This window comes from Phocoena sinus, chromosome 7, assembly GCF_008692025.1.
Source record: "Phocoena sinus isolate mPhoSin1 chromosome 7, mPhoSin1.pri, whole genome shotgun sequence".
NCBI lineage: Eukaryota > Metazoa > Chordata > Mammalia > Artiodactyla > Phocoenidae > Phocoena > Phocoena sinus.
The window spans coordinates 99023176-99049349 of NC_045769.1; the positions used below are offsets into that span (position 1 = coordinate 99023176).

General features: G+C 40.6%; 1 long non-coding RNA gene across 3 annotated transcripts in view; it reads right to left on the minus strand.

The window, feature by feature from the left end:
* Positions 1–1801: 1801 nt before the first annotated feature.
* The window catches only part of LOC116756679, a 46474-nt gene continuing 22101 nt past the window's right edge, over positions 1802–26174 (minus strand). For 2 of the 3 annotated variants that reach the window (XR_004350729.1, XR_004350730.1), the window contains 3 exons: positions 18675–18954; positions 2664–2720; positions 1802–1861 (listed from right to left, as the gene is read on the minus strand). This is a non-coding gene — a long non-coding RNA (uncharacterized LOC116756679). Of the gene's footprint in view, positions 1862–2663; positions 2721–18674; positions 18955–21495; positions 21652–26174 lie in introns of those variants that run through there. The other variant, XR_004350731.1, reaches the window with a different exon arrangement.

A 26174-nucleotide genomic window follows, 5' to 3' on the forward strand; every position in this document is an offset into this window, starting at 1 on the left:
TCCTTTACTACAGCAAGCACTAAGTTCAGCTTTGTTCTTTTACCTCAGATATTGAGTGGTGGTCTTATCAACATCTGACATAGAATTTTAATTTCTGAACAGGAGCACTGAACAGGAGCAAAGCAATGGAGAAAGGCTTTCAAAATTCTGAAGGAAAATAGTTAACAACTTAAGAGTCTACACCCAACCAAACTATCATTTACATATGAAAATTTCTTTAAAAATACATTTTTAGACATGCAAGATCTTAAACAATTTACTTATCATATACCCTTTCTTGGGAAGTCACTGGATGAAACCAAGCAAGAGGAAGATGTGGGTTACGGTAAACAGGAGATCCAATATAGGAAAAAAGCAAAAGACAGTCCAAGGACCGTGGTCAAGAGAGTCCCAGGATAGTATTTATACCCCACAGCAAACCGACCCATGTTGCAGCTTGTATCAGCTACCTAGTGCTGCATAACGAATCAATCCAAAACGCAGTGGCTTAAAACAAACCATTAAGCTCACACATTCCTGGCATTTCTTCTGGCTGATCCTAGCTAGGGTCATTCACGCATCTGTGGTCTGTTGGCAGGTTAGCTGGGGTTGATTGTTTCCAGATGGCCACACTCACATGTCTGACAAGTGGTGGTGGCGGTTGGAGCCACTGTGGTGACTGGGCTGTATTTCTCTCCTTATCCAGCAGGTAAACCTTACTCTTCACATGGCAGCAGGACTCGAAGAGCCCAAAGCACAAGGACTTTTCCAACTACTGTGCCGTGCTTGTTAACATTTCATTGGCCAAAGCAAATCATGTGGTCAAGTTCAGAATTAAAGTGGAGAGTGTACTTAAAGTTGCAGAGCAAAGCAACATGGCTACAAGAAAGGGAATTGTTGGACATTTCTGTTAGCAATCTACCACAGAGCTTAGCAGAAGTTTCTAGGAGAAAATTCTTTAAGAAAATGAAATTTGTAAAATGTAACTGATGTGTCTGAACACGTTGAGAGAAGATTTAGACAACTGTTAAAGATTTTGGTGTTGAATTCATGACAAATATAAAGATAACTAAGCAAAGGAAAAAAAATAGGCCATTATTAACTCTGAGGATAACAATGTTAGCAAATAAAACTAACCATAATTTACAACAGATTTAGTGGTCGTTCGTGTTTAATTAGTCGTAAATCAGCCAGTTAACACTGAATATTGAACTAATGAAAATTACAATTTGACCGAATTATGAGAAAAAAGAGTACAAAAAGTGAGGACAGGTAGTGGGGCAGGAAGGATAAAAGAGAGCTGAGTCCTACTCTTCCATTCCTCTTCCTGAATGGAAAAGCAAGATATCTTATCTAAAACTGGAAAGTCAAGAAGTAGCAGTACAAAAATGTTTTCTCGCAAAATGGAGGCAAATACCAAAGTAATCAGGTGAAAGAGGTGAAACTGGTGCCTCTGGGAAGGAGTAAATGGTATGTGAGGGGACGGGGACCTGCTGTGTTTCACAAAAGGCCACAGAGAAATATTTGTCTTTCAAATTATGTGCATGTTAACTTAAGTACAAGTCACAACCGAAAGAAAAAAGGCAGAGAAGAAAGTGATCGGTGTATTTAATCCAGACTGATACGTAATAGTGTCTAACATCAAGTGACAAAAAGCAAAATGCAGAATAGTTTGTATACTAAGCTATTATTTACATTTTAAAAATGGAAGGAGTGGCAAATATAAATATAGGCTTGTATCTGCACAGAAAAATTCATCAGAAAGTTCTGTTGAGTTTACCTTCAAATAAATCCCCATTCTGGGAATTCCCTGGTGGTCCAGCGGTTAGGACTCCACGCTGCAGCGGGTGCGGGTTCAATCCCTCGTCGGGGAACTGAAATCCTGTGGGCAGAGGGGCAAAAAAAAAAAAAAAAATCCTGATTCCATCCGTATCTCACCCCTCTGTTGCTCTAATCCTAGGAAAGCCATCATCTCTTGCCTACACTAGGTCAGCAGCCTTCTCGTTGCTTCGGTCTAGTCACCACACAGTAGCCCAAGGCATCCGGTTAAAAGAGAAATTAAATGACATCATCCCCCTCACCCTCCCTGCCCCGTTCAAAACCTTTCAAGCTTTCCTCATCAGGTCAAATGAAACCAAACTCCTCACCAGGTCCCCACAACTTCCTGTGATCCGGTTCTGACCTCATGCTCGTCCTGTTCTAGCTCATTCTTACTACAACTCATGGTCCCTCTGCCTAGAGTGCTTTTCACAGATACTGAGCCTGGCCTGTCACCCAAATCTCTGCTCAGATGTCAGCTCCTCAGAGGGACCTTTCCTGGTTCCTGTCTCTGTACTCTCCCTCCCCCTTCATCACCTACCTGTCCTTGTCTCTCACCTCAACCTGACTTACTTGTCTTCATAGCACTGATCACCACCTGACATTTCATTCTGTATTGAATGTTTAGTTGTTTATTAGCTCTCTCCCCTAACAGCAGGTACAGTCCCGTGAGGGAAGACCCCAAGTACTGAAAACAGGGCCTGGTCCATAGTAGCTATTAATACATCTCCTTTGAATAAATTAATATACAATGAAAAATACAGGAGAAAACCCCCCCAACTATTTATAGTGGCTGCTTTGAGGAAGGGAACTGGGATCTTGGGTGTCAGCGGTGAGAGAACAAGAGAGAAGGTCTTTTCACTTACCCATGACCTTTAACTCCTCCAGCACCCAGGGTCCAGACAGCACACGAAGGTGGTGCTCTAGGGTAAAGAAGGAAAATGTGAGAACATCCGTTTAGATATACTTTTTTCCTAAAAGAAAGAAAGCATTATTAACATTCAATTCATACATTTTGAGTACATGTATATAATTTATAAATTATATTCTGAATTGCATGTCCAACATATTTTTATTGACTAGGTATAAAACTTAAAAGTTTGGTCTGTAGGTTTGAGATAAAGCAGACGTGTTTGATGTGCCTCATACCGTTTTTAAATTGTTTGAATCAACATTAAAATCCAGAGGTCTCACATAAAATCCCAGATGTCTGGGTTGTTTGAGAAACCAGAGTTGCTGGCAATACGGGTCCTTTGATTCCCTCGGGCGATGTGGGCACAGACCCATTTAAAAGGCAAGTGGATCCCTGCTCACTGAGGTTTTTTTTCCCTGTTGGCTTCCTGTAGGTTTTCAGATTCAGCTCACCTCACTCCCTGCAGGCATTTTACTTTATGACCCTTTTCTGACTGTTTCTCAATCTCAGCCAAATCATTTTTAATCTGATAGTGAAAGCACTGAAATTCGCTAATAATCAACTTAAAACAAAACAAAAATACTGAGCTCAGAGCTATCCCTGTTTTTACACTACACTTACTCTTGCAATCTGCTGAGTAATGGGGGGCAGAGCAGGTGCTGGCTCAACCATGATTAACTGAGGGTGTGTCCCTGTGAATCACAGTTGCTGGGATGCGGCCGGCTGAGAGCAGGCTGAGAACTACTGTTCTGTAGTCTGCAATTTCTCAATTATATACAGTCCTTCTTTGTTATATATGTAGCTACATCTCCATAGAAACCTCTTGTAAGGACTACTGAGTGTATAGTACTTCTGAGTTCCTCAGAGTATCAAGTATTAAGGATATTTAATAAAGGCTTGTTGGTTAAGTGATTAACATAAAAAAAACCCATGGATACTGACAGTGCTTATAACTTATATCACCATGGTTTGCATAGTTAAATATATAGAGATAGTAAAAGTGCACACACACACACATACATTTAGTAAAAGCAGGAAGAATGAATGTCTCAATCATTTTTGTTTCCCCATAGTACCTAGGGAAGTGGCTTTGATATAATAACTGGATGAATGGATGGATAAATGAATGAATGAAGTTTATAATATCCACCTTGATCATAATCATAGATACTGTTGATTAAGCATTATCTGTGGACTGGCCACTGAGCTAAGTCCTTAACATCATTCTCTCATTTAATCCTCACAGTCATTACATATGGCCAGTTTTTTCTTTTAGTACTATAAAAAAATAAAATAAGCCTTAGAAAAGTGAAATAAGTAGTCCAGAGCCACATACTACTAAACGGCAGATCCAGGATTCAAACCCAGGGCTTCCAAAAGCCAGTGGTCTTTACTAAGCAATACCAACAACAAACAAACCAACCAACACTCTGGGTGAGAAAATGAGATGCTGAAATTTCTCCAGTAAAATATTCTCATCCAGTGACGTGGTTGTCACTGAAAATAAATTCTGAAAATCAGCATATTCTGCAGGAGCAGAAGTTAAACATGTCTTTAGCCAATTAATAGATGGGGAAGAACACAGGACATTCAGTGTAGAGCTCAGGATAAGTACATGACTAAGGGAAGCTGAAACCTTGAAAAATAGTAGACAATTGGAAATTACTTGTTACAAAAATGGGTAGTTGCTTCTTGGCCACAACTTCTATTTATTACAGATAAAAAGTAGTGACAACCAATTTTTTTTTTAAATATAAGATCAAAATTCCAGTTTGTCATCCAACAGGAACATTTCCTTCACGAGAAAGGCGCCATTGGGCTGAAGGGACATAAACAGTTTGAAGGCTTCGGTTCCACACCCAAGGGGTTTACCATACACTAGAGATGCTGAGAAGTCTACCTACACGTGGCTGGAAAAGAACACTAGGGCAAGTGAGGCCCAAGCTGGAGGGTCCTGCCAGCCAGGCTGAGGATGTTGGACAGATGGCTGTCACTTAGGATTCAAGGGTTAAGAGGCCACTCTCTGCCCAGGCTGCACACAGCACCACACTCTGTGTGTTCACCATGGAGAAAAAGAGATGTGGTAACCAGAGTCCTTCACGAGATAAGATAAAAACCTTAAGTAAATTAAGTGGAATTGTTCTGAACATGATAAAATAAGGGGTTTAGATGACAGAGGGTGAGGCAGCTGCTGACTAAGAAGAGATCTACATATTTCTCATCAGAAAAGGCAGTTCAAGGCAGCTTGTTTAATGGAAAGGAAAATATATTAGATGGAAAGCTGTGTTTGGTGTGTGTGTGTGTGTGTGTGTGTGCAGAATTATAAATGAAAAATCCAAGAAAAACTCCTAAGTTGGCTGGTAGACCATTCATGGGTGATGTAAAGGAAGTTTTTTATTTACTTTTTAAATTTTTCTATTTTTTTCTCTAATAGAACAAATAATACATGAATATACTTTCCTTGTAAAATTATAAAAGTTACAGGTCAAAATAAAGTCCCTTTTGGCTATCTCTCAACTGAATCCTGCCCAAATCCCTACACCTCCTCAAATGATCCTTTTCTGAAATTTGAAGTGCAAGCACATGTGGTATTTGAGCATGATGAAAAAAAAAAAAGAAAGGAGAAAAAGCTTGCAGTAATAGTAACACTAACTCCCTCTCATTAAGCAGGTGCTATGCTAGATAGTTTACATATAAATTATTAGCTCATTCAGCAAATGTTCTGTGAGCAACTAAATGCCAAGGACTAGGAATACAACAATGACCTCAAAGAATCTGCAGTCACCTCCTAGCCTGGTGTCCTTTCCACCATATACTGATAAAGAAAGCAAGACTCTGAGAGACTTAAGCAACTCACCCAAGGTTGCCGTGAGATAAGCGGTAATACTGGGGTTCGAATCCTGGCCTGTATGTCTTCAAAGACTGACCCTCTCTCTCCCACTACCACTCAACTGTTTTCAAACTGTTTTAAAAGCAATAGTCTTTTAAACTGTTTTTAATGAAAACAGAATAACTTTATCACATCACAGCTCAATGCAGGAAAAAGATAAAAGTGGCAGCACATTGGTTCATTCAGTGGCCTACCTGTAAAAATAAATGTGTTCTTATCAAGAGGACTAGATGAAATTTCTTACGGCCTGATACCTCAAAGCCCCAAGTCTGTTGTTAAGCAGCTTTAGGGACAGCTAGTAAACATTCAAGTTGATCAAGATCCTCAGGGCTAGTGAATTCCAAGCCTGAAAGTGCCTGGGAATCACAGATTCCTGTCGCTCTCCCACTACTTATGAGCCCTAATCTAATACAACTGGTGTCTCCATAAGAAGAGCAAATTAGGACAAACACACAGAGAGGGAAGACCATGTGAGGAAACAGAGAGAAGATGGCCATCTACAAGCCAAAGAGAGGTCTCAGAAGAAACCTGTCCTGCTAATATCCTGATCTCAAACTTCCCAACCTCCAGAATTGTGAGATTAATTTCTGTTGTTTAAGCCACTCAGTCATGGTACTTTGTCATAGTAGCCCTAGCAAATTAACACAGGCAGTATCTGGTATTATTTGCCATTTGAATGCAGAAGAATTAACTGATTCTGTAAGAGAAGAATGAGATAAAGGGGGCAATAGAATAAAAACAAGAGGATGAATTTCACTTTCATCAATTTCAATTTCAGAAAATGGTGAAGATAAAAATAAATGAATAATGGGACTTCCCTGGTGGCACAGTGGTTAAGAATCTGCTTGCCCATGCAGGGGACACTGGTTCGATCCCTGGTCCGAGAAGATCCCACATGCCGCAGAGCAACTAAGCCCATGCGCCACAACTACTGAGCCTGAGCTCTAGAGCGCGCAAGCCACAACTACTGAGCCTGTGTGCCACAGCTACTGAAGCCTGCGTGCCTAGAGCCTGTGCTCTGCAACAAGAGAAGCCACTGCAATGAGAAGCCCGAGCACTGCAACGAACAGTAGCCCTGCTCGCTGCAAACTAGAGAAAGCCCGCACGCAGCAACAAAGACCCAACGCAGCCAAAAATAAATAAATGAAAAAATAAATTTATTTTTAAAAAATGAATAAGAATGGGGACTTCCCTGGTGGTCCAGTGGTTAAGGCTCCACGCTTCCAATGCAGGGGGTGCTGGTGTGATTACTGGTTGGGGAACTAAGATCCCACCTACCATGCAGTGTGGCAATAAAAAAGAAAAGAAAAAGTGGGACGATTGCCAAAACAAACCTTTGTTGAGGAAACAGTACCAAGATTACTTACTCTAGCAGCTTCTTGAGCTCAATGACAAAGAGGCAAGGAAAAAGAGAGAGGAAAGACTTCCAGGGAAAATATAGAGGTAAAGCACAAAGTAAATGAGAAGCACCATGGCAGGTACTAACTATTTTAGGAAAAGGAAGTAACGTGAGTCCTGAGAGTAAAGGAATTAAAACATTAAGACTTTAAGGAAGTAAAAGGAGTTCAGAGGAAGGCTAGGGGAGCTAAAAATAAAACATATATATGGGCCAAGTGTTTTGTAAACTGGAAACAGGTCACTGAGAGAGCATTAGGTCACTCAAGGTTAGAGTCACAGTTTATGGGGATCAGAGAGCAAAGAAATAGGGTATAATTTTAAAACAAGAAGCAAGTAATATGGGAAGAAAGACTGGGTTTGGCCATCTACACTTTCACTTTTCCTGTAGCCTCTGAGCCAATAATTTCCCCATTTTGTGCCAAGTTTGAAACCAACCAAAATAAGAAAATAACTATGAATGGAGGGAAGAAGTGATACATTTCTTTTTTTGCTATGTTGAATAGATTAGACATAATTTATCCAAGGTATAGGTTATGGCAAGCCAGTCATCACATGGCCCCGTTTGGAGAAACCAAAAAACCTGTGGCTTCTACCGAGAGAAGAGTCATGTTCCACACCATGTGACCTCTCCCACCCTTCCCTAATCCCTTAGCTCTCAGTTCTCCTACCTCAGCTGACTGGAATCAGGAAGGAGCATGTAATCCCAAAGCAACCAATTTTATGGGTTATGGCCTATGAGGAGGTTTGGCATAGAACCTCTGTCCAAATAGGGATACTTTCGGTCAAGCAGACACCACTATCTCCTAGAAATTTGACATTGAACTGACAAGTTGTGAATAAGTTGAAGCTTTAAGTTATCAGAAAAGACAAACTAAAATCACAAGGTATTCATAGGAGAGTTGAGAAACTGGTGGGTAGAAATAGGAATAGTGGCAGGGCAGATGGAGGGATGCTGAGTCACTGCAATTATGGGATCCCTGAACTTGCCAAGGCAAAAAGATGACTCAGATTGGCAACTCTTCACTGGATGCCTCTAGTTGCTGAATGACTGCCAGTGTCCACGAGGACTGACTCCATCATTTTTCCTGAATTCCAGGAAGATTCTTAAAGTCTTTACTTCCACAAATATCCTCACAGTACCCCTACTTCCACCACCCAAATGAACCATTGGTTCTTTGTAGTGAAAGGATATTGGCAAACACTCAGTAACAATAGTACTGGCTAACATTTATTTAACATATATCACGTAACAAGCACTAAGCTGTTAACTTTACATGTTCTTGCTTATTTAATGTTCTCAACAATCTATGAAGCACTATTATTATTCTTACCAATTTATAGGTGGAGATCCTAATTTAGAGAGGCGACCTCACCTGCCCAAGGTCACACAGTGATTCTGTGGCAAAGCTGGTTCTGAATCCAGATTTGTACAACTTCAGAGCCCAAACATATAATTACATTTAACTCCTGTCAAGTCACTTTCTTTGGGGTCATGTTGATACTAGATATTGGGATTCAATTATTCCAAGTCATAAAATTTGAAATGTAATGATCAGAACTTATGGAGGAAAAAAGACTCATCATGAATATTATGTGCTCTTAAATAATATAATCATGCATCTTCTGAAACTTTGGAAACTTCATTGAAGAGAAGTTCTGAAAAATTCCCCCTGAGCAAGGCATGGTGAAGGAAAATTACTAATTTCAGATGCATTATGTGTGCTAGATGTATTATTTTATTTTAATTACAGCACTGTTTAAGGAAAATACGTATTTTTCTAGTTTAACTGTGACCTTAACTTTCCTCACAAAGTTTTAAGCTCCTCAACAATGAATTCTCTACAAAGAGGTTTTTAGAAACCAAACTTGGATATAGAAGAGAAACTACTTTGTATTAAAAAAAGAGAAATGGGGCTTCCCTGGTGGCGCATGGTTGAGAGTCCACTTGCCGACGCAGGGGACACGGGTTCGCGCCCCGGTCCAGGAAGATCCCACATGCTGCGGAGCGGCTGGGCCCGTGAGCCATGGCCGCTGAGCCTGCGCATCCGGAGGCTGTGCTCCGCAACGGTAGAGGCCACAACAGTGAGAGGCCCACATACCGCAAAAAAAAATAAATAAATAAAAAAACGAGAGAGAAATGAAACTGTAGAATTTATGCAAGGAAAAGAAGCTGTGACATATAAAGTGCACAATTCCAGCTCTTCCAATTATGCTGAAGGAATAACTAAGATTTCTCAAAAATTAGGAAATTTAGCAGAGGTATATAGAGAACATACCTATTTGTATTACCTATAATATTACCTATATATATATATATTATCTATAAAAATAATATGTATTACCCCCACGAGGGCATAATTTTTTTTGTTTCCTTCACTGCTGGATTCTCAGAAGCTACAACAGCTTCTGGCATATAGTAGGCACTCAATAAAAGTCTGTTAAAGAAAATGAATACATGACCCAAACTCAAGATAGTGAGATTATTCTCTGGATTCTATCTCTAAATTATACATGAATTTGAGCAAGTCCTTTAGCATCATTGGGTAGAAAATTTATTTACTTATTTGTGAGATTTGTTTATTTAATAGATATTGCAAGAAGATGAGATTTGTCCTATCAAATATCAAAATTAACAGTGTAGTACTCGTTTAAGAATAAGCAAAAAAATTAATGGAACAGACTAGAAAATTTAGATTCTTTTTTTTAATTGATTTACAATGTTGTATTAGTTTCAGGTATACAGCAAAGTGATTCATATCTATATATTTATTTCAGATTATTTTCTGTGATAGGTTATTACAAGATATTGAGTAGAGTTCCTTGTGCTATAGAGTAGGTCCTTATTTTTAATCTATTTTAAATATATTAGTGTGTATCTATTAATCCCAAACTCATTTATCCCTCCTTCCCCACCCCTTTCCCCTTTGGTAACCATAAGTTTGTTTCTATGTCCTGAGTCTATTTCTGTTCTGTAAACAAGTTCATTTGTATCATATTTTTATTTTTTAATATTTATTGGCTGCGTTGGGCCTTAGTTGCGGCACATGGGATCTTTGTTGTGGCATGCAGGATCTTTTGTTGCAGTGTATGGGCTTTTCTTGTGGCGTGTGGGCTTCTCTCTAGTTGTGGCGTGTGGCTCAGAAGTTGTGGTGTATGGGCTCCAGAGCATGCGGGCTCAGTAGTTGAGGCACGTGGGCTCTCTAGTTGTGGCACGCTGGCTCAGTAGTTGTGGCACGTGGGTTTAGTTACCCTGCAGCATGTGGGATCTTAGTTTCTCTGACCAGGGATCGAAACCAGCTTCCCCTGCATGGGAAGGCAGATTCTTAACCACTGGACCACCAGGTAAGTCCCTGTATCATATCTTTAGATTCCATATATAAGTGATATCATATGATATTTGTCTTGCTCTGTCTGACTTACTTCACTTAGTATGATAATCCCTAGGTCTATCCATGTTGCTGAAAATGGCATTATTTCATTCCTTCTTATGGCTCAGTAATATTCCATTGTATATATGTACCACATCTTCTTTATCCATTCATCTGTTGATGGACATTTAGGTTGTTTCCATGTCTTGGCTATTGTAATAGTGCTACTATGAACATTGGGGTGCATATAACTTTTGAATTAGAGTTTTTGTCTTTCTGGATATCTGCTCAGGAGTGGGATTGCTGGGTCGTATGGTAGATCTATTTTTAGTTTTTTAAAGGAACCTCCATACTGTTCTCCATAGTGGCTGCACCAGTTTACATTCCCACAACAGTGTAGGAGGGTTCCATTTTTTCCATACCCTCTTCAGGTTTTATTATGTTAGACATTTTTGATAATGGCCATTCTAACTGGTGTGAGGTGATACCTCATTGTAGTTTTTTTGGGTTTTTTGGGGTTTTTTTTTTTGCTGTACGCAGGCCTCTCTCACTGTTGTGGCCTCTCCCGTTGCGGAGCACAGGCTCCGGACGCGCAGGCTCAGCAGCCATGGCTCACGGGCCCAGCCGCTCTACAGCACGTGAGATCTTCCTGGACCGGGGCACGAACCTGTGTCCCCCGCATCAGCAGGTGGACTCTCAACCACTGCACCACCAGGGAAGCCCTCATTGTGAATTTGCATTTTTCTAATAATCAGTGATGCTGAGCATCTTTTCACGTGCCTGTTGGCCATCCGTAGAGACGGATTCTTGCATATGCGTGTATCTCAATTTAGTATATATATATATATGTGTGTGTGTGTGTATATTTAGTATTCCACAAAGGTTGCATACAAAATCAGTATATAAAGTAAAATGAGTTGGTTTGGGACAACTGGTTATTGTTTAAGAGAAAGATAAACTGGTTATTGTTAAAAGAAAGAATAATGTTAATTCCCTCTCATACTACATACTAAGCTCAATTTCAGGTAGATCAAAGACCTGAATATTTTTTTTTTTTTTTTTTTTTTTTTTTTTTTATGCGTTACGCGGGCCTCTCACTGTTGTGGCCTCTCCCGTTGCGGAGGACAGGCTCCGGACGCGCAGGCTCAGCGGCCATGGCTCACGGGCCCAGCCGCTCCGCGGCATGTGGGATCCTCCCAGACCGGGGCACGAACCCGCGTCCCCTGCATCGGCAGGCGGACTCTCAACCACTGCGCCACCAGGGAAGCCCTGAATATTTTTTAATAAAAAAGAAAATGTGAAAACTACTAAGAACAAAATTCACAGAAATGTTTTTATAACCTCAGGCTGGTAAAATAATTTCTTAGAGTAACAGTAACCCTGCAACCATATAGAACAGAGATTAAAATGTGAACAAGTATAATCGTTTTACATGTAAAAGTACAATAAACAAAGGAAATGAATGGCAGTCTAAGAAATCATAATCATAACAGAAAAAAAAAAACATTAGCCATGATATAGAGAGGGTGCTGCAAGTCAATAAGAATCATAAACAACATATAACACAGTAGGAGAACAGGAAAAAGGAATAAGCAGGAAATTCAGAGAAGAAATTATATAAGTAGCTAATACACATAAAAGAATCTACTAATGGCAAATATATAAATGACCAATAAACATGAAAATCCACTAATTATAGTTATAAGTTGATATAAACTTTTGGAGGCCATCTTGGCAATGTGTCTCAATAGAATTGAGCTAACTAAAAATGAAGGTGTAGAGGAGAGACCACTGGCTTTGAAGTTAGACAGAACTGGGTCTGATACTTGCCGTTACTATTTACCAGCTGTGTGACCTGGAGCAAGTTGCTTAACCTATCTGAGCCCTGGACACTACATTGAAATGAAGAGGGTAATACTCTCAGGCTAGAGGGAGTATTGAGAAAATGCATGGGCAGAGCCTGCAACATAAACGAGCTCAATAAATATCAGTTTTTCCTCCTCGTACTCTCCCTGTGCTTCTTTCCCCCTTCCTCCAGATTTCCTGCCAGCTTTGATTAGACTGAGGAATGATTCAAGGCAGAAAAATCCAGCTCCTTTTTCATGAAGTCACAATTTGGTTAAGGCATTTATAGGTGTTTCAGGGAAAGCTCTCAAGGAAAGCAGTAAAGTGTTCTAGTGAGTGAAGAAAACTGAAGAAAGAACAAACCACAAGTACCAATCTGGCAGCATCAAAATGATGAAAAGAAAAAGCCAAACAAGAATGAGAGTAACACCAAACCCAAAACTATAAATAAAACTGATCAAGACGTGAATAATTATGCACTTTTGAGTACAGGAGAAAATTAAAAATGTTATGACATTAGGAGGAAAAATTAGACACATGAAGATAGTACCACACACTGAGGAAAATGATGTTACTTTAAAATATTTCTGAAATTATGCAAGTAGTATCACATTACCAAAACTTTAGGGAAGTATGTGATAGAAAAAAATACTCCCCAAGTATAATATGATTATCATTTTAATTTATTCCCTTGTAGTATTTTTCATTAACTTTTAAAAAAACTGAGATAGGGCTTCCCTGGTGGCGCAGTGGTTGAGAGTCCGCCTGCCGATGCAGGGGACACGGGTTCATGCCCCGGTCCGGGAAGATCCCACATGCCACAGAGCGGCTGGGCCTGTGAGCCATGGCCGCTGAGCCTGCGCGTCTGGAGTCTGTGCTCTGCAACGGGAGAGGCCACAACAGTGAGAGGCCCATGTACCGCAAAAAAAACAAAAAACAAACAAAAAAAAAACTGAGATACATTTCACGTACATAAAATTCACTACTTTAAAGTGTACGATTCAGTCATTTTAAATTTATTTATTTATTTTTGGCTGCGTTGGGTCTTCGTTGTTGCGCGTGGGCTTTCCTCTAGGTTGTGGTGAGTGGGGGCTACTCCTCTTTGCGGTTGCACGGGCCTTCTCATTGCAGTGGCTTCTCTTGTTGCGGAGCACGGGCTCTAGGCGCGCAGGCTTCAGTAGTTGTGTCTCGTGGGCTCTAGGTGCATAGGTTTCAGTAGTTGTGGTGCACAGGCTTTAGTTGCTCCACAGCATGTGGGATCTTCCTGGACCAGGGCTCGAACCCATGTCCCCTGCAAGTGGCAGGCGGATTTTTAACCACTGCGCCACCAGGGACATCCCCAGTTCAGTCATTTTAATAAATTCCCAAAGATGTGCAACTATCACCACTCTCTAAGTCTAAATGCTTTCATCACCCCCAAAAATCCCCATTAGCAGCTACTTTATTCCCTATCCCTCCAGCCCCCTGGCTCTACCTTCTATTTCTATATCCTTACCAAAGGCATGTTTTAAGTCAGTTGAATTTTCCTCCTTGTTTCATTGAATAGTCCATCAGAAACAAACTTTCCATAAATGGATAAGTAGCTTTCAAATTTCTGTATAGAGAAATTATTTCTAAAATGTTTGCAGAGGGTAAAAATTAAAAGAAACAGAGAAAGAAAAACAAAGGATAATTCTAGGATAACAACTGAAAATTGAGGAGGAAAACAATTTATTTGCAAGCAGACAACATAGCTAACATAGTAACTTGATCAGGTTATTGAAGAGGGGGATATTTTCTTGGGTCTGATGGTCTTACTATTGTGTTAATCTTTTATCCCCCCCTAATATTTATTTATTTGGCTGTGTTGGGTCGTAGTCGTGGCACGCGAATCTTCATTGCAGCATGTGGGATCTTTTTAGTTGCGGCATGCAAGCTCTTAGTTTGCGGCATGTGGGATGTAGTTCCCTGACCAGGGATCAAACCCAGGCCCCTTGCATTGGGTGCGTGGAGTCTTAGCTACTGGACCACCAGGGAAGTCCCTATTGTGTTAATCTTTAAAACTTTTTTTTTTAAATCAAAGCAGTATGTGTGCACATTTATAAAGTAAAAAAAAAATCAATGGTGCTGAAGAGCTTATTGCAAAAGGTAAGAATGCCCTGCTGCGACATCCCAGCCCTACCCCACCCTTTGCCTTCCACCCAAACCCTACTAGACCCACACTTGGGAAGCAACCAAGTTTAACTTTTCAACAGTTACAGTTCTTTAATTCTTTTGGGTGGTTACTTCTCTATCCCTCAAATAATAGTCATATTGCCACTTCTTTGTTTATCAGACAGACTTTCTGTGGACTTCCTTCCCATTCTGATACATGAGTACTTAGTTCACTTAGACCCTCCCCCCTCTCAGTATGAATGTCTCACTATTTTTAAGTCCTCTATTGTAATTTTAGGTAATGCACTTTAGTTCCTCTTTGTAATTTTCTTACTATATGCCCTTTTGTTTCTTGTTCCATTAACTATGACCTGTATCTCTCAACTCCCCACTTTGTATAGGGTCCCCTCCCGTTCCACTTCCAAAATGCTCTCACTGCTGTCTTCTGTAAGATTTCAATGCAAAGGTACCAGCACAACGGAATAAGGAGTTCAGCAGTAACTTCCCTGGTGGTCCAGTGGTTAAGACTTGGTGACTTCACTGCCACGCGCCCAGGTTCAATCCCCTGGTTGGGGAACTAAGATCCCACAAGCCGAGCGGCCAAAAAAAAAAAGAAGTTCAAACAACATAAAAAAAATTGTGAAATAGTTTGTGCACACAGACAATAATAGAGACTAGTATAGGAACACATATACATCCACCACTTGGTTTTATCAAATCTTAACATTATAACATATTTGCTCCCCTTAAAAAAAAAAGCATTGCCAATCCATTAAGGGCCTGTATACTAAGGACTGACTCTACTTCTCTTTGTCAGTGTTTATCATTACAACAAAACATCTCTCCTTAATTCAGTGTTTACCATTCTAATACATCATTTTATATTTTTGATGCATACGTTGGCATCCCTATACATATAATATAAACATATTTACATATATTCATATATATTATATATCCATGTATTATATATCAGTGCTGACATTTTTAAAGCAAAAAAAACTGCTGGAGGGGCTTCCCTGGTGGCGCAGTGGTTAAGAATCCACCTTCCAGTGCAGGGGACACAGGTTCGACCCCTGGTCCGGGAAGATCCCACATGCCGCGGAGCAACTAAGCCCATGCAGCACAACTACTGAGCCTGCGCTCTACAGCCCGTGAGCCACAACTACTGAGCCCATGCGCCACAACTATTGAAGCCCACGCACCTAGAGCCCGTGCTCTGCAACAAGAGAAGCCACCGCAGTGAGACGCCTGTGCACCACAATGAAGAGTAGCCCCCGCTCGCCGCAACTAGAGAAAGCCCGCACAGCAACGAAGACCCAACACAGCCAAAAATAAATAAATAAAATAAATTAAAAACAAAAAACAAAAAACTGCTGGGAATTGGGAAACACTAGAATTTTGAAATTCTCAGATTTTGGGGTCACTCGTACTGCAAAGCAAGCAAAATGTTCCAGGAGCATGACTCACAAGGCATACAGTATAACATAAAAGGGTAAAAAATAATAGCTTGGTGGCTTAAGAGGAATGACGGGATACACCAAAGCGAGAATCAGGAAGGTGATTTTTAATTTTGCACCAGGACTGGGCCATCCATGCAAAGAAATGAAGCGCTAAAGTTCAAGAGGACGTTTCCTAGCAGGGTCTCCTCACTACACTCCCAGGGCTGTAGGAAGGAGAGTAACAGGGAATGTGAGGCAAGGCTGATTCTTAAGGTGCTTAACAGTACAGCTCACACTTCACAGAAATGAAAATTAAGGAGGAAGGAACGGGGATCTGCACACTGACCCATTTTCAGCCTCTGTGGAAAAAAATCACCATTTATAGCTAGAATGTACTATAACAGGAGGAGCGTAAATAACACTTAAACACTTGAACACATGCCAGAAAAGCAGAAGCAAGAGTCACAAAAGAAAGTACAAAGCTCAATGGCATGAAGACATAAATGGAAGGACATTCATTTTTCTTTATAGCTAATAGACCTTAAATTTTTACAAGCAATTTTTTAAAGTCACCCATAATTTCGCTACTGTATGGTAATTTTTGTTTCTTCATATTCCTTCCCAATTTTATCCCCCCATACATGCACAGTATATATACAATGCTTAACTCATTTTAATCATTGTATAATATACAATTCAAAATGCCACTTTAAAAATTTAGCATGGGGGCTTCCCTGGTGGCACAGCGGTTGAGAATCTGCCTGCCAATGCAGGGGACACGGGTTCGAGCCCTGGTCTGGGAAGATCCCACATGCCGTGGAGCAACTAGGCCCGTGAGCCATGGCCGCTGAGCCTGCGCACCTGGAGCCTGTGCTCTGCAACAAGAGAGGCCGCAAAAGTGAGAGGCCCGCACACTGCGATGAAGAGTGGCCCCCGCTCGCCGCAGCTAGAGGAAGCCCTCGCACAGAAACAAAGACCCAACACAGCCAAAACTAAATAAATAAATTAATTAATTAAAAAAAAAATTAACATGTTTTCATCAACACACCATCAGTCATTAGACTTAAATTCTCAGTGTCTGCATCTGCTTCCTATTGTTTCCAGTTGCCTACTATTATAAATATGCTCTGACAAGCACAGTGGGTATTCTCAGCATAAATAGGGGAGGGGATGCTAAGAAAAACTAGAAAATGAACATTTTTTTAAAGAAAAAAGGTAAATGTGGAAGATTTAGAAGTTACCTTTAGGAGCCAGTCGATTCAGCAGAATTGGGTTCCTGTTCTTGTACATTAATTATGTATGTTTTAGCAGATATACAGTTCTGCTCAGGGAGGATTTTTAATTTTTTAAATTTACAAATGCAGAAAAAACCATAGATGATACTAAAAAATATACAGGTACACAGAATTAATCAATGTTCATTATATATGTATTTTAAAATACAGGGATATTCCTAAAAAGTTGAAGTCTCTTTTGGACTCTCGTGCTGTCACACGGGTAAGCCTCTTGACTGCAAGGAACAGTAAGGCAACTTAGTCCTAAAGCAGTTCACATAAACGGTGATAAAGGATGGAGAGATGGGTGTGCTCTATACAGACAGACTACTCTTTAACGGGTGGCTGTTTCTAGCATAATTACAGTAAGACTCCATGTTTGTATAATGCATTATAGTTTGTAAAGTGCTTTTGTGGCCTACATAACAGAGGAATGTGAGGTGAGCTTCAACCAAGGTTGCCCTACTCCCCAAGAATGGACATAAAATGATGAAGTAGCGGCAGCTAGGGAGGACGCTTACAGGAACTGCACAGTAAGTAGAGTTTTGGGTTCAGTTAAGGAATCTTTACCAGGTTACTTCACGCTCTCTTCCTATGAAAACGTGAGCGGGAACAATCCCTTCTCCTCGGATCAGTGTGACTCAGCGACAGCTCAAGGACAGGCAGCTGTAGACAGGTTGAAACGGAAAACTCCAGCAAATATTCTATTAACAGAAAATACTCTTAAGGGCAATCAAGAGAGGAGTGCAGGGAATAGAGCGTCTCCTCACAATCAAGATGGCAACAAGCTCCAAAGTACAAAGCTGTTGGGAAGTTGCAGACCTGCATGGAGCTTTGAAAGTAACAACCAGGGCTGCATAACAAGACCACACAATACTGGGCCTCTCCAGGTATTTCTTGTAAGGGATCCTGGGGCACGTTGCTGGGTTACAGGCTGCAGGATGTTGGCAAGCTATATGACAAGCATGGTGAAGAAAATATGGAGCAGAAAATAAAGATGGAAGCCTTCAAAAGGAAAAAAGGAAGGTATTTGGGGGATTAATGTCACAAGAGGTATGTATATAATGCATACTGAACCCAGTTTCAGCTTATTTGGAAGAAATCATCTATGTAGAAGAAGCGTAGCTTCAAGCATATTTTAATGCTTGAAATTCACAAGAGAGGCAGGACCAAGAGTCACAAAAGAAAGCACAGTACTTATAATATATTCATGTACATACATATATACACACAGACAAGAACGCACGTATGCGTATATGCACGTACACATTTGTGAAACAGAAATTTATGAATAAATTGAAAAGATTGTTAAGAAAAAAAAGTACGGACCAGAAATGTCAATAAACTCCATAATTTATTTCATTTTCACAAAATAACTGCTGGCTAGAACCAACATGGAGATTCTAATTAGCATCAGTATTACCCCTTGTGTGAAGCCTTCTCTTAGCTCCCTTTCCTCCCATTAGAGCTGATGACTTCCCCTCTATGACTCAGAGCACTTTTCATTTTGAGCCTTTTTTAGCATCAGTCACAATCATGACAGGTTGTATCATAGGTTTCATTTATTCTTCAAGTAGGCTTTGAAGGCTAGGATAAGGACCGTTTTCTACTCACCTTTATATCCTGGCATCCAGTGCAGTGTTTGGCCAGTGTATGTACTCTATGCGTGCTTGTTGAACCTGAGCCACTGTCTGTCACAGAGAGATCATTTGTCTTGTGGAAGCAAATTCTTCTGACCTTCCAGTCCAGTTCTCCCAGCTTGGTTCTCTCCTTGAGGCAAAGAATCAGCAACTATCAAGTTAAGTTCGTGGAGAGCTTCTGTTTGCTTTCTTCCAAAGGGGGATAAAGACCAAGACTTTTCCCCAGAGGCTAAGACACTAGTTCTTCGTATATGCTGTTAAAGGAAAAACAAAACAAAACAAAACAAAAAAAACTGTTGGAGACCTAAGACTGCGTGCTGAGCGGTAAAGCAGGGAACTTGACCCAGACAGAGGAACAGGTTTAGGAGCTCCTCAGGGATGAGGTTTAGGAAAAGAGAAAGGAAGTAGATCTTTTAAAGCAAAAACACTCAAACTGTTTCTGCCCCATATTAGGAAAGCAAAATGTCTTGAGAGATGCTGGTTGGCTGGTGATACCTGCATCTGCTGTTGTGTAATTATGGGGTTGGCTGGCCTAGTCTTCTTTGGGAATACGGTATGCATTGGGGTCATTTTGGGATTATGGTGTGTAGATACCTCATGACCTGCCTGATGGGGACTATGGCATCCACTGGGGTGTCAGCAGATGCCCTGGTTTCAGCAGGCTTGGTGGACTGGTCAGAGTTTAGCAATGTACAAAATTACCCTGGGGATTGAGGGTGGCCTTCCCATCTCTACTTCTGTCAAGAAGATCAAACACCAGTCTTTGTCACGTAAACTGTGGGTGACTCCACTTTTCAACAGTCTTCCTTCTCTGAAGTAAGGAGTAGAATGAACATTCATTCAATGCCTACTGTATGGCAGGAACTCTACTGTACTTAGAAACTTTACAAATGACAAGAAGTGGATATCACCACTTTAAAGAGGATGCCACACAGCTATTAAGTGGTAAATCCAGAGTTCAAAGTCTGGTCTAGGCTGGCTCTAAAACTTTGGTTGATAGCCTCTGATGTCCTTCAACAGCATTAACAGGACACAGTGACTCTCACACTACCAGTGAATGACCTGGGCAGCTGGCTATGACACAAAGCCCCAGAGATCCATCCCAACCTGGACTTTAGTTTCTAGGTCTTAGAGGCCTTGTGTTACTTTGCTAAGTGAAAGACTAGAAATTTGGACCGTCGAGAGAACTGACCACAGCATAAAATGCTCTCTAGTTAGAAGGAAAGAGAAAAACAAAAACAAAAACTAAATGAAAACAGTGAAAGGCTGAGTATTTAGGGTATAAGAATCTAATTAACTATGTCTAATGTTTCACTGTTTTTTGTTTTTTTTTTTTTTTTTGCGGTACGCGGGCCTCTCACTGCTGTGGCCTCCCCTGTTGCAGAGCACAGGCTCCGGACGCACAGGCTCAGCGGCCATGGCTCACGGGCCCAGCCGCTCCGCGGCATGTGGGATCCTCCTGGACCGGGGCACAAACCCGTGTCCCCCACATCGGCAGGCAGACTCCCAAACACTGCGCCACAGGGAAGCCCTTTTATTGGTTTTGATGGTGGAAAAAGCAGTATGTAAAAACACATGATATAGAAAATGCCCTTTATGATACAATTCACTAAAATTCAATTCAAATGAGACAATGCATCTGAAAGTGCTTTAAAAGCATAAAGTGCTATACAACTGTGAGGGATTACTTGTCCAAGAAAACTTTTACAGGAGAAACTTGCAACATTGGTGTTTTTGCCTCTCCTCTAAGAACCAGAGCAGTTTTGAGTTGCTCTTCATTGAAGAAACAACTCATGCTTATTTCCCCAGCTTGGCAGGATCAGGTAGAGATCAATATTAGCCTTCAGAAGGGGAAACTCTCTAAGTCTATATAAGGCTCCACAATTGTACTCTGAACTGTGGCCAAGAAGATTGGTTAGCACTTTGTAAAGCATTTTTAGAAAAAAAATACATAGTGTGATAAAACAGTATAATCTACAATAAATTAAACATTAATGGCATGCCTAGAGACTCTGTACAGTGAAATAATTTTACTAAAAAAAATCAATTTTTATTTGATGCCTTGTAAATAGTCAACCTTTCATTTTAGTCCTTTCTGCCCTGTCAACCCCGCCCTCGACCCCTGCCCCTCAATCTCTTGTTCTTTCTTCTCTAGCCTTACATCTCTCATTGTACTTTGGAGAAATGGGATTTTACTACTCCTTTCTCCTAGAACTGTGCCTTCACCTTCAGATTCTTCGAAGTGTCTGATCAAACACTTTCTCTCCGAGTCTGAGAGCACATGGCGCCTTCTTCCTTTAATTCTTCCTTTCTCCTTGTTCCCTATCCCTCTCCCCACTACCTTAGAACTTCAAGTTCCCACTACGATTTCAAATATAGAATATTTTGCTGTTCCTCCTACGAGGGAGCTTAAAATGCCTCTAATTACACCATTTCCCCTGTCTCTCTTCTCCTTTGCAATTTAGATGCAGCACAGCAGAACAGTCTGCCTGACTCCTCTCTGATCTGTCAGGTCATTTTGAAGGATTTCTGTCTTATGTGAGTCTTGCCTCAATAAGGGCCCAGCACCCCAGCTGTGGCTAAAAGTACTGCTTCACAGGCAAAGCCATAGGGCCACAGAGCTGCAGTCTCAAGAGGCTTTGCTGTTCAGCCAGTGCCAGGTTGCTCTTCAACTCTTGGTTGAAAAATAAATTTCAGTCTTATTTACCTAAAAAATTTCCTTCTATTTATAAGATTGCAAGTTCCTATTTCAATCTGGATGTGCCCACAGGTGAAAAGTAATATAACGGCTTAACTGCTTCCATTGGTCCAAAGTAGTCTTCTTTGAAGAGAATGGGGTCTGTGCAACTCTACTGGATAGTTCTTGGACATGCTCGAGTTTTTTGTTTTTGTTTTTTAACATCTTTATTGGAGTATAATTGCTTCATCCTCAAGTTTGAGAACTACCTGAGAAGCTGTGGTAAGAAAAGAACAACAAATATATGTGGGAGGACAGTATTTTGAACATTAACTGATGTTCCCCTCTTTCCTATCTGTTCTTTCCTGTTATCCCTACCCCTCCCTGCACCCTCAACCTTCAGGCTACTAATTATTTTGCCTTTATTGCCTTAAGAAAAGAATGAAAGGAAACAGAGAGCTGATTCCTGATATTTTTGCATTTCAAAATAGACTTCAAAATCATAAGTAGGGAAGAGTTTAAGAGTCTGTTGAAAGCAAAAGATTAAGCTTTTGAAATATCAAAGCCAATGCCTTGAAAGGATTCGAGACTTTGTGTACAGTGTGTCAGAGTCAGAATTTTCTGTTTCTTGAGACTAGCAAGGGTCTGGATCCAGGGGAGCCAGTGAGGAAGCTAGTGGTGAGTAGACTTAGGGGTTTCAGAGAAAGTGGTCTGTGAGGTATACAACCTGCCAGAGAGCAGAGAGGGACATGAGCCCCACAAGCTGAGGTAAAAGCAGTGAGATTCCAGAGTTCCCATCCCCTGCCAGCAAGGAAGGAATGACTGGGGAGAACTGGGACAGCTGGGCCTGAGGCACCTCCCAGGCACAATTCTAGGGAAGTGGCGAGAAAAGAAAATCTTCCTTCTCTGTGTGTGTGTGTGTGTGTGTGTGTGTGTGTGTGCGCGCGCGCGCGTGCCTGGTCTCTGTATCCAGATTTCCCCTTTTATTATTTTATTTATTTATTTTATTTTTATTTATTTTTTTGCTGTACCTCTCACTGTTGTGGCCTCTCCCGTTGTGGAGCACAGGCTCCGGATGCGCAGGCTCCGCGGCATGTGGGATCTTCCCGGACCAGGGCACGAACCCGTGTCCCCTGCATCGGCAGGCGGACTCTCAACCACTGCACCACCAGGGAAGCCCTCTATTTTTATTTTTTTAAAAATATTTAGTTATTTAGCTGCACCAAGTCTTAGCTGCAGCATCTTCGTTGTGGCCTGCGGGATGTTCATTGCCACGTGCGGGATCTTTAGTTGCAGGATCTTTAGTTGTGACATGTGGGATCTTTTAGCTGTGGCACGTGGGATCTTGAGCTGCGGCATGCGGGGTCTTTAGTTGTGGCATGTGGGATCTAGTTCCCTGACTAGGGATTGAACCTGGGCCCCCTGCATTGGGAGTGCAGAGTTTTAGCCACTGGGCCACCAGGGAAGTCCCCAGATTTCCCCTTTTAATAAGAACACCAGTCATATTGGATTAGTGCCCATCCTGATGGTCTCATTTTAGTTTAATTACCTTTGTAAAGACCTTATCTCCAAATACAGTCACATTCTGAGGTACTGGGGGGTTAGGATGCCAACATATCTTTTTGAAAAGGACATAATTCAACCCATAACAGGCCACTTACACAGATTAGCTCACTATCTCTTGCTGAACTCTTTTTTCCACTCCCACCGACCCATTTCTCTCCACCAAAGCCTTCTGGAAGAATCTGTAGTCAGGAAACCATCTGGTAATCTCATTTATACTGAGGCATGACTGGCCAAAATTGTCTTTGTCTATAAAGTACAATGGTCCAAAATGATATAAAGCAACAAAAAGAAATCGATAAAGTTTAGTATGTTGTCCCTCCTGGAAATATCTACATTTTAACAAATCACAAGGAATTACACTCATTCCTCTATAACACAACATATAACGTATATGTTATATACTGGAACATAAATCATAGCAGTGCTTGGGATAACGAGTAAAAACTTGCTAAGCAATACTTGGTTTTTATTATAATTCACATAAAAACTGCATTTTCTATTAATGGCAAAATAAGGTTGAATGCCATGTTGTTGATACAATGACATGCACTCATAATTGCCAAGTGAAGATTATTGTAAATTTCTTCTTTAATGCTAATAAGAAATATAAACACTCCTAAAGGAACTGCAAACTTGGTAGCTACTGCTATTTCATAAGTGGTTCAAAGGCTATGAAATTAGCAAGATATTTGAACCGCTCAAACCAACAATGGCTTTAAATCCATCCCTTCCAACATTGCACTTAGGAGCCATTTTTGCAGCCAATAAAAGCTTTAATTTTTTTTTAACTCAAGAATGTGGGCTATGATAGCACAGCTATCATATTTAAAAAGCACTTAAACCAAACTGACACTAGGAAGTAAAAGTAAGATAGGAAAACTTGACTTTATATGTTGTACTCTAAAGTACAGTCGATTCTCATTATTCGCAGTAGTTAAATTCTATAAAGTTGCTGTGAACACTGAATTAGCAAATAGTGAATCACTGTTCCTATGGGGAATACAGGGTGAGGTTCCTGTGAGCCTCTGGTCACAACATTTTTGTCAACTGAACCCATATCTTGTTTCATGTGTGTTTCTGTTTAAAGACACATTATTCAATGTATATTGTTGATTAACATTGAACTCACGGCCAACAACACTATAATTCGTGCCTGAAAGAAGCTTATCTAACACTGTATTTTCTCCGTAAGGCACATCATAGCCGTCTTATGCTTAGGAGTGGGAGACAGCACTGCAGCACTCTCCTTGGGGGCCATGTTAAATACCAAAATCTCCACAAAAAGCACAAAAATGTGAAAAACATAGCATCAGATAGACCACAAAGAGGACACTTGTTTATAGTATGAGACCTGAAACAAGAAGGCCAAGCGGCACCTTCTTTGACCTCACCTGGGAATGTGTATAATCAGCAACTCAAATTTTTGGGCCCTCTGCTCATCTCTGGGAATGACGATGAAAATGCCATGGATATTGATTTGGGGGTTGTAGGTAAATTTTTAGCAGGTAGGAGAATTCACAAGTACAAAGCCATGAATAATGAGGTACTCTGACCTGGCTTCCATTGCCCATAAACCAAATAAATAAATAAGGTCCTATTTGCCTAACAAAATAGGTTATTTACATTTAAAGTTGATATTTGTAACGTGAGGCCTCGTAGAGTGCTGGCTAAGTGTAATTAGTGTCCGAGCCTTGCTACTGATTGCGAGAGTGACCCTGGGCATCCTGGATTTCTGCGGGCCTCAGTTTCTTGTTCACAAACTAATAGTCTTGGACTACAGATATATATATGTGTATATATATACATATATAATATATATGTATATATATATATATATATACGTATATATATTTGTATTCATAGAAATACAGATATTTTAAAGCTATTTTTAGAACTCACACAGAAGAACACATATTTAAATGTGCTTAACATCAGGAAGATGTATAAAAAATAGTGTTCTGGACAGGTGGAGGACAGGGATGTTATAGATGTTTTCTTTTTATGCCTTTTGGTTTTTGAACCATGAAAACATACTAGCTATTTAAAACATGAAGCAATAAAATTGAAGACGAAGAAAGAGAATAAGAATTAAACTTTAAGAAGAAAGAAGGAGGAGAAAAGAAAGAAGGAAGGAGGGATGTAGGGAGAAAAGAGAACTCCTGATAGGGATTTCATGTTCTGTATGGCAAGGGGTAGATATTACAAGCTCAGATTATACTATGACCATTAAGCCACAGGGTTTTATTTACATATCTTTTAATAAATCATGTGCTTATTAGGCATTTACTGAACACCAGGGACAGTGCTAGAATATTATTCTATTTAATTTTTTCCTTATGTCTGTGAAGTAGGTATTAAGTTGAATCATATGAAATTGTCAATACTCAATGATTTTTGACTTACAAAAATGTCAGTTTCATATGTTCAACCTAATGTTAACATCCCCATTTTAATGATGAGTAACCCAAGGTTCAGAAACACTGAGTAACTGTCCAGTGGCACACACAGCTTGCAGAGAGACTCCTGATCTGAACCCAGATCTCCTGTTTCCATCGAGTAGCAGGTATACATTTCAGGCCACAAAAGTAAATGTACAAGAAATGTTTAACTTTCTTTACATATGTGTGACCTTAAATGCCACCAAATGGTAGAGATTTGACTGTAAAAACAAAAACAGAGATCGGATGATGCTTCTGCCAGCCCAAGAACACTGAAGATTTCCAGCAAGTCACCAGAAACTAGGAGAGAGGGCTGGAATGGATCCTTCCCTCAGAGCCCTCAGAAGGAAGCAACCCTGCCAAAACCTTATCTCAGACTTCTGGTCACCAGAACCGTGAGACAATACCTTTCTGTTGTTTAAGCCCCCTAGTTTGTGGTCCTTTGTTACGGCGGTGCCAGGAAGCTAACATACAGCCCATCACTGTTTGAAGAATAAAACTAGCCCTCCCCCCACCCCCTTGTAGCTTCTAGTTCTGTTCCATTTCAACAAAACCAGAAAAGAATTTACTTAGAAGCGAGACACAATGAACTGAATCCTACCCAAGTTCATGAAACCACAGCTTCCACCTTTCCCAAAGCACAAAACTCTGATTTTGAAACCTACCTTGAAGGATGGGTCACTCCAAGCCATTTGGGCCACTGACAACTGTCCTGGACTCTTTCTTCCACAGGACAAGTGTGACTGCTTTTGTGTCATGGAAAGATTAAATTAATGAGAGAGAGTTTCTGGGG